The sequence below is a fragment of the Nomascus leucogenys genome, chromosome 19 (assembly GCF_006542625.1).
Source record: "Nomascus leucogenys isolate Asia chromosome 19, Asia_NLE_v1, whole genome shotgun sequence".
NCBI lineage: Eukaryota > Metazoa > Chordata > Mammalia > Primates > Hylobatidae > Nomascus > Nomascus leucogenys.
Genome location: NC_044399.1, coordinates 19626336 through 19635178, shown reverse-complemented (window position 1 = coordinate 19635178; position 8843 = coordinate 19626336).

Genomic DNA, 8843 nt, shown 5'->3' with positions numbered 1-8843 from the left:
CCACCATGCCAAGTGTCACATGACCATATTCTTAATTCAGCAGTGCTCAAACTGGTCTGGGGCTGCTTGGGCATTCCCACGACTTTCAAGACAGAGCGTCCCAAGATCAAACTTGTTTTCATAACAGTATAAACTGATTGCTATTCAGATTGGAAAAAATAAAAATATGTAACCATACAAACACGTTATTTGCCCTTTCCACTTTCATTCTGTCTCAGGTGTACAGCAGAGTTTTCCAGAGGCTACATGATGTGATATGGCGAGAGACTAGGTTTAGAAGCAAATGTGAAAATCAATTGTCTTCTACTAATCCAGGTCTTAAAGGGAGGGTTGCAAAAGTATAAAATAATGCCACTTTCTGTACACTAAAAAAAAAAAAACTAGTTATTTTTATTAAAATGTTATACTGGCTGGGTGCAGTGGCTCCCGTCTGTAATCCCAGCACTTTGGGAAGCTGAGGCGAGTGGATCACCTGAGGTCGGGAGTTCAAGACCAGTCTGGCCAACATGATGAAACCCCCGTCTCTACTAAAATTACAAACAAATTAGCCAGGTGCAGTGGTGCCTGTAGTGCTGGCTGAGGAGGCATGAGATGGAGGCTGAGGCACAAGAATTGTTTGAACCTGGGAGGCAGGGGTTGCAGTGAGCCGAGATTGTGCCACTGCACTCCAGCCTGAGTGACAGAGCAGACTCCGTCTCAAAAAAAGAAAAAAATAATAGAAAGGGAAAAAAGTGATATTATAAAATGAAATTTTAAAATAAATATTAAAATTCTCAGTGTTAGTTGCCAGTATCGTATAACTCAGTAGATATTAGCCACATAAACATATTGGGATCCTCAATAATTTTTGAGAGCGTAAACATGTAAAAAGTGTCAAGGGACAAACTGGTTCGTGTGGAGTAGCTGTAGCCCGGCTTGGGCGGCTGCTGCCCCTGCCCCAAGGAGCCAACCGAAACCTGGTGTTTCCCTAGGAACGTACCAAGTGCTGACCTGCACGCGGGGAGAAGATTGCTGGAGGGTCGGGCAGATGCGGCTAAGACGAGTTGACATTACAAGGCAGCGACGCAAGAGGGCGGCCTTACCCACGGGTAGGTTTCTTGTAGTGCTGGATGCAAGATGACTGATGCAAATGTCAGTTTTATTCACCTCATGAACAAAAACCAACTTTGGTTTCTTGTTTACAATGATACAATTTTTACCTCTCTTGTGTTTCTCTGGCTCAATATGGGTTCCAGTAAACACGTGCTGCCTGCTCATTTAAGGACTCCACACTGGGGCATCCTATGTGCTGGGGCAGGCACTCCCTGGTCGCACCCCTCTGGTCCCTCAAGACGGAATCGCAAAAAGACACATCAGCCCTGTGACCCTGTGTCTTCTGAAGTGGCCGCTGGAACACTGGCCTCCCACGGGTCCTGGTGAGGGTAGGCGGACGTTTACTCTGGGGACCTCCATAGTGGCAACCGTCCAGGCTGGCCACTCCTGGTTCCAGCTGACATCTCACACCTTGCTTTGTGATACCACAAAGATGTTTTCTCGGTTTGTGTGTGTCTCTGGCCCATCCCTGTGGTTCCCAAAGCCTGAGACTGGCTCATAGCAAGTAACCAAACTGGGTCTTTAGAGGTAATTAGGGGAGGGGATGGGCACTGGGAGGGTCCCTGGCTGTGGGTAAGGGACCCAGCTTCCAGGAGGCCTCCTGAGTGCCCTTGGGCCAGTCATATGTCCCCTGGAGCCACAGCTTCTCATCTTTCAAAGGGGACTTCTGCCTGGGTCAGAGAGCTGTTATGGGACTCAGGTGGCACAATCGCGTGGTGGGCACTGTCTGCATGATACTGTAGTATGAAGTACAGGTGTTTATGGAATTCTCTTCTCTCTCCTATGGCGGGGGCAGTGGAAGGTGTATTTTTTTTTTTTTTTTTTTTTGAGACAGAGTCTGGCTGTGTCGCCCAGGCTGGAGTGCAGTGGCGCGATCTCGGCTCACTGCAAGCTCCACCTCCCGGGTTCACGCCATTCTCCTGCCTCAGCCTCCCGAGTAGCTGGGACTACAGGCGCCCACCACCACGCCCAGCTAATTTTTTTGTATTTTTAGTAGAGACGGGGTTTCACTGTGTTAGCCAGGATGGTCTTGATCTCCTGACCTCGTGATCCACCCGCCTCAGCCTCCCAAAGTGCTGGGATTACAGGCATGAGCCACCGCGCCCAGCCGGGCAGTGGAAGGTTTTTAACAGGGAAAGGGCACAGTCTGTTTCGTGCCTTGGAAGGTTGTATCTGGTGACTGGTGAGGAGAATATTTGATTGATTGATCGATTGAGACAAAGTCTGTCTCTCTTGCCCAGGCTGGAGTGCAGTGGCACAATCATGGCTCACTGCAGCCTCAACTCCCTGGGCTTAAGCCATCCTTCCACCTCAGCCTCCTGAGTAACTGGAACTGTAGGCATGTGCCACCATGCCAGGCTATGTTTTTGTAATGTTTCATAGAGATGGGATCTTACTACATTGCCCAGGTTGGTCTCAAACTCCTGGACTCAAGTGATCCTCCCACCTTGGCCTCCCAAAGTGCTAGGATTACAGTTGTGAGCCACCAGGCCTAGCCAGGAGAATGTTTTAGAGCACAGACTAAGTGGAGGGATGGGAGTTAGGAGGCAGTTGACAGGGGCCAGATAAAAGATGATGAAAGCCATCTGAGGTAGGCTATGAGAATGGAGGGCAGAGGGTGGGTGGGTGAGAAACCCTGGGAGCAGTTGGAGGAGGCTTGGTCATTGGTTAGATTAAAGTGGGAAGGTGCCAGGGTAAGAATAGCCTGGGACAAATCCCAGGGCCTCTAGAGGGGGAAGGAGTAACTTGTTCTTCTAGATGGAGGGCGTTTTCCTCACTGGTCCAGCCTCACTGAATTTGCTCAGATCCTGAAGGTGGTACAAGCTTTGTGTCTGGCAGCCTGAGGGCTCTCAGAGGGGCCTCTGTGGTCCCAGTTGGCTCTTCAGCAGCCAGGACCCCACCCTCCCTAACCACTGACTCAGTAGGATGGACACAGGCTCCCACAAATAGGACTCCCCCTCATTGTGGTAGACAATTCATTGAATGTGGGCAGACAAACATATTTACAGAGACTATTTCATTCCCTTTTATAAGTCATTTTCCAACACAGTGACATGAGCAGAGTTGCTGGACATTGGAGCTCCTGGGACTTTTAGAATTCTAGTCCAACACCTTCATTTTACAGATGGGAAAATTGTATCCCAAATAATTCAATTTGACAGACAATGAGCATTGAACACCTATGATGTGGCAGTAAAATCAAGCTGAGTAAGAGACTATGAACTGATGCATGGGGTGACATCTCGGGCTGTTCAGGAAGAGTTTCTTTAATAAGAAGAGACTTAGGACCTCCCAGGCACCTCATCGACATGAAGGCCTTCAGCGGAGGCAGAAAGTGGACCGCAGAACTCCCTTTCCAAAGTAAGCCTACACTCTGACTCCTACCACAGGCAGACTTAGCTGGATGCCTTTGCTTCCCTGGCTACATTCTAGGAACACAAGATCTGGTTACATTCTGGGAAAAATGGTATTTCCATCTATATTCAAAGGGTGGAAAAAAATACCTACTGTCAGAGAAATTGTCAAGGAAATATTTCAAGAAAATGTCCCAGACAAGAGGGACAAGTTTCCACATTAAAAGGGCCCATTCCAGCACAATGGATGAAAAGAGACCTACAGCAAGTTCGGTTATTGTGAAATTTCACAACACTGGGGACAAAGAGAAGATGTAAAAGCTCCCAGAAGAACAGAAAAAAAAAATCCCGTCACATACAAAGGAGACAGAAATCAAGCTGGCTTCATGTTTCTCAGTTGCAACATTTTTTAAAGCAATGGAGCAGTGTTTTCAAAATTCTAAAGGAAAATGATTTCTAACCTAAAACCTATACCCAGCCAACCTATCAACCAACTGTAAGGGTAGAAAAGACTTTTCCAGATATTCAAGTATCAAAAAATTGGCCCCAAATGCACCTTTTCTCAGAAAGCTAATGGGGGATGTGCTCTGTCAAAACATAGGAGTGAAATGAGGAAGAAGGCAAGGGGACTTTAACCCAGGAGAGAGATGAAGGGATTTTCCCAAATGGTTATGTACAGGACTCTAGGGTTCAGAAGAGCTTCCCAAGAGGTTGAAGTTGGTAGGACACCACAGGCTTTCTGAACAGCCTGAAGGGAGATGTCTATACTTGACAAAAACTTTGGCGTTTCATTAGTAATAAGTACTTAGAAACTTAAACAAACTAAAACAAAGAGGCAAACAACAAGGTAATGATTAATTTCAGGAAAAGTACAAAATAAGCAAACAAAAGGTTACCATGGTCTACTATACGATTCAGCTGTGAGTATTGTTGATGTAGTAATAATAATGTAAATGCAAACTATTAATGAACTAAAATTATAATGTAACTCTATTTGAAGGGATAGGAAGTATGTTTATGTATAGTGCTCTCACTATACATAAACATCTCATCTTCTGTAGCAGAAACTCAACGAATGACATTAAAAGTAGAAAAATCAAATAGTAATCTAAGCATAATATTTACAGCTATGAAGGTAAATACTAAAAGAACCAGCTGAAAGCTTGGGAAGCAGGAAAAGGCAAAATCTGAGACTGGGGGCAGGGATCCTTAAACTATGACCGTGCATAACCAATAAAAATTCAAACTAAACTCCCCTCTCCCCAGACATTCAGTATTCTTTGTGGTTTGGCCTCAAGCTGTTTTTACAAGCTTATTTCCCACTGCCCCTCCTTCTTCTGACATACCCCTGATGCCCCAGCTTCAATTATAAACCCCTCCCAGAAACTGCCACCTTTCTCTAGAATGGCTTCCTCCTGCCTGTCTCCAAGGTCCTAACTTAAACCCAACCTCTCCCAAGAAGCCTTCTCAGATCCCACAGAGCCAACCCCACCCACCGCCCAAGCAGGAATCAGCTGTTCAGGCTTCCTCCTCCTTATTGCAGCCATCCTGCTCCTCATGGGCTAGGGATCCACGCATGAGGCTGCCTCCCTACTGGGCACCAGAAGCCTGAGAGCAGGGCCTTGCTACTGTCTCCTACAGGGCCCAGCACCCCTGTGTCTGGCCCCGTTGCCTTGTTGAATCACAGTCCTTGGCTTCAGGGCCAGACTCATATGTGGGGTGATATCAGTCACTCCAGAAGCTCCAACCCTGGGCTGTGAGGGTGGCCGACGGTAACTTCCTCCTGCCCTTCAGGACCAGAGGCCTTCTTTCCGTGCTGGGCTCATGCTGCCAACATGCTCCTCCCAGTCTGTCCCCTACTCGCTGGCTGGGCCCAGTCTTTCCCCTCACAGCCCTGTCCCTCGGCCTCTAGGCTCTCACCCTGTTTAGAAGGCAAGCTTGGTACAGGAGTCAGATTTCCTCGGAAAGATGGAGGGATAGTTAATTGAGAAAGGAGTACGTGTTCTCCTGGTGTCTTCTCACATTACCAGAAGGTTGCCAGCCCTTGACGTGGCCTTGTCTGAGAGATTTTTGCAAGGCAGGCTTGCTGTGTCTTTAATAAAAGCCCAAGCTCCCAGAGAGACCGTGTGGGTGTCCTGCAGGGGGTGCCTTTGAGAGGAGCATGGAAGAGAGATTTTTTTTTTCTCCCAGGCTGGAGGGAGATCACAGGGAAGCCTGTGAACAAAAGGCCAGCCCAGGTGCACCTGGGCCCCCTGGACCTTAGACCCCAGGGCTTCCAGCCTTGCCAGACATTCCTGCACTGGGAATGTTACTCTGCAGGCTCAGAGCCACTGACCCAACGGGTCCATGTCAGATTCCTTCAGTTGGTGGTTGTCCAAATGGTAAACAGGAAGACCAGTAACTCATGACAGGAGGACGCTTCTGAAGTTTCCACGCTGTGTAAGACCCCCACGGCCTTGGCACAGTCCTGGTGTGAGGGGATTTGGGGCAAATTAAAGTTGATTTAGAAGAATTAAGGCTAAGAGTCAGTGGGTCTCAGAGGCTTCTGCCCTTGCAGCCTACCTGGGCTGAGTGTGCACATGGCTGGGATCTCAGCGACACGTGAGGATGGCTTTTGTTCCTAGGGTGGCTGTGCCAATGAGGATGGCGAGGTCAGACTAGAGACTGGGTGCCAAAAAGTGCCAAATTGCTCACAAGGGGAAAGGAATTACCACAAACAGTTTAGGCTAACTAATTCATCTCATGAGGCTGGAAGGGGTGCTTAGATTCATGGCCACCTTCTACCAGGACAAGACCAAAAGGTGGCCAGAGAATGCTGGTGGCTGGGAAGCCCTGGTGTCTGCCTCACACCTGCTTCAATGTGGTCTGTATTGGGGAGGAATTTGCATGCCGCTGTGTAACCTGGAAGGAAGGGAAGAAGAAAAGAAGACCGACCTGTTCTTTCTGATAGAGCACGCCCCACCCTAAGCCTGGGGCAGGCGTGTGTGGGCCTGCCTGGCTAAGTGATGGGGAGGCCACCAGAAATCTGTGTTGGGGACACAAGAGCTTTCTGAGAAAACATTCAAATTTGAGGACACAAAGTGTATCCTCACAAAGAGGACCCAGACCCAAGTCTGATTCAGTAAGAATCCCTTACTGACGAATCTCGAAGATGAGCAATGATGGAAGGCCCACAGAATGGCCGCCACTCCGGTTCATTCCCCCGCCCGGCGCCCTCATGCCTTCAACAGTTGAGTTAGTTCCATAGTTACGTTAAAATAGAATGAGTGACTTCACCAAAGCTCTGTGAGTTATTGCAGCTTGTACTTTGAAACCATCTGGGAAGCGTAGCATTTTCCTGGAACAACGTGGCTTGGAAGACCCCAGAGAACATAGTGCCACTATGGCATCTCATGGGAAGCCTGGTTCATCATCATGGTGGTGACCTGGGGCAGTGGCAGTGGCGCCGGGCAAAGGCGGCAGAGCCTGGTGGGATCTGGCGGTGGACCCCAGGTGGGTTGTAGCGGCCCCGGCAGGTGACTTCATCTAGAGGGGGACACCAGCCGGGCCTCGGCGGGCACATACCTTTCCAGGAATTAGAAATAGGCACCTAGTCTGGGCCCCCCTCCTCTGGTCAGAAGCAGGAACTTGACAAGCAGGGCTCAGGCTGTGTTCCAGGCTCAGGCTGTGTTCCAGCCTCTGCGTACTCCAGGCCAGGCACCTTTGGGTGACGGCCCTGGACACCAGTGAAACCCCGTAGGAAATCCAGATGTGCAGAGAAGAGACTGGGGGTGCCGTGGGGGCTGGGGAAACACCCTGGTTAGAGCAATGTTTTAAAATCTAGAAAACCATGGAGAAAATAATGGAAAGCATTTGTAACCTCAGCATTTGATCTTCAAGTTTCAGAAAACTCGATGCAGAGTGAAATCCGATTCTGAGGGTCGTTTAAAAGACCTTCCTTCAGGAGATCCTTTGGGTCTCACTGGCGGAACCAGGGCTTTGCTAGACCCCGGGCGCAGCTGCTCCCTCACTTGCCTGCAGCCCTGGCCAGGATGACTACAGTTTATGCTGAAAAGCATTACTGCTTCCTGTGCAGTCCCCACTCAGGAATTCCATTTCTCTTCATAAGAGTCCATGTGTCAGATTCCTGGGGCTCACCGTCCCTGGAAAGCCCCCAAGCTCTGGAAAATGATTCATCGATTCATGCTCATTTCAGAATATTGCTTGAGAACCTTCTCTGCCCCATCCTTACCCTCAGGGAAAAAAAAAATCAGTGTGTAAAGAGGCCAACACAATCGCTGGCACTCCTCCCCTCTGCCTGCGTGGGCCAGCACCTCTAACTCCCTGCAGCTGTCCCTTCTACTCAAAGCCTGGCCCCGCTGTGTCCGGGCCATCATGAGGCCCCCATCACGAGGTCCTCACACCGCCTGCCAGAGATCTGGCTCAGGCTGCTTCCTCGCAGCAGTCATTCCCAGGAGGTCTCATTGTACTTCCCCAGCTTCATTCCGCCTTTCGCAATATCCCTTTATATTGGCTCAGGACTAGTCTCCACCCTTTTCTTAAAGGTCCCAACAGGTTAGAGAAGGTGATTGCAATGGAAGGAGGAACTGCTTCCATTGCACTCCTCTGATAAAGCTTCAAGGCTCTGAAGGTCATACGAGGTGGAAATGGAATAAGAAGGGTATTTTGAGCCCCTTTAGCCCTGCACAGTGTGAACACACATCACCCTCACACGCACGCTGACAACACGCCTGCGTGCTCACACCTGAGTGCTCACACTGTGTAATGGGCTCCACCTCAAGCTGGCCCCTAAGAACTTTAACGCTTCCCTGAGTGGGAAAGGGGTTGCAAACAGCTTCTGACACCAGAGGTGGAGGCTTCGGCTGTCTTTTAGGGAAGATCCTTCTTTCTGTTTTTCTTCCCTCCTTGTCTCTCTCCCTTCCTTCCTTCCTTTTTTTCCTGGCTTCTTTCCTTCCTCAGCAAAAAGGGCCCTTGAGTCCCACAAATGTAGTGTGACCATTGTCCTCGGGGGAAACTGTAGTTATTAACTCATAAAAGATTGTGTATAGACCCGTGTAATGAGGAATGTCTGAATTGTCACCAAAGCTGCTGGGAATTTGTGTGGAGTGGGAGGTGGCGAGGGATGTATGTGCAGGGACAGTGTGGAAAGAAGGGAAGAAAAGAGCTTCCGGAAGTGTGGAGGACGAGGAGGGACAACCCTGGGCCTTCACGTGGCTTGTTTCTGGGGTGAGGTGGTCACTGCCCAGGCGTTTCACACCGGCCATTATGTGGGCTTCTCGAAAGCTTTTTCTTCAGGAAAATGAAAATACATAAACACCACGGATATGCTCACAGATAATTGTATTACATTGTTTGGAAGTAAAAGAACTGTTTCTAAAAAAATAAAAACATTATAAA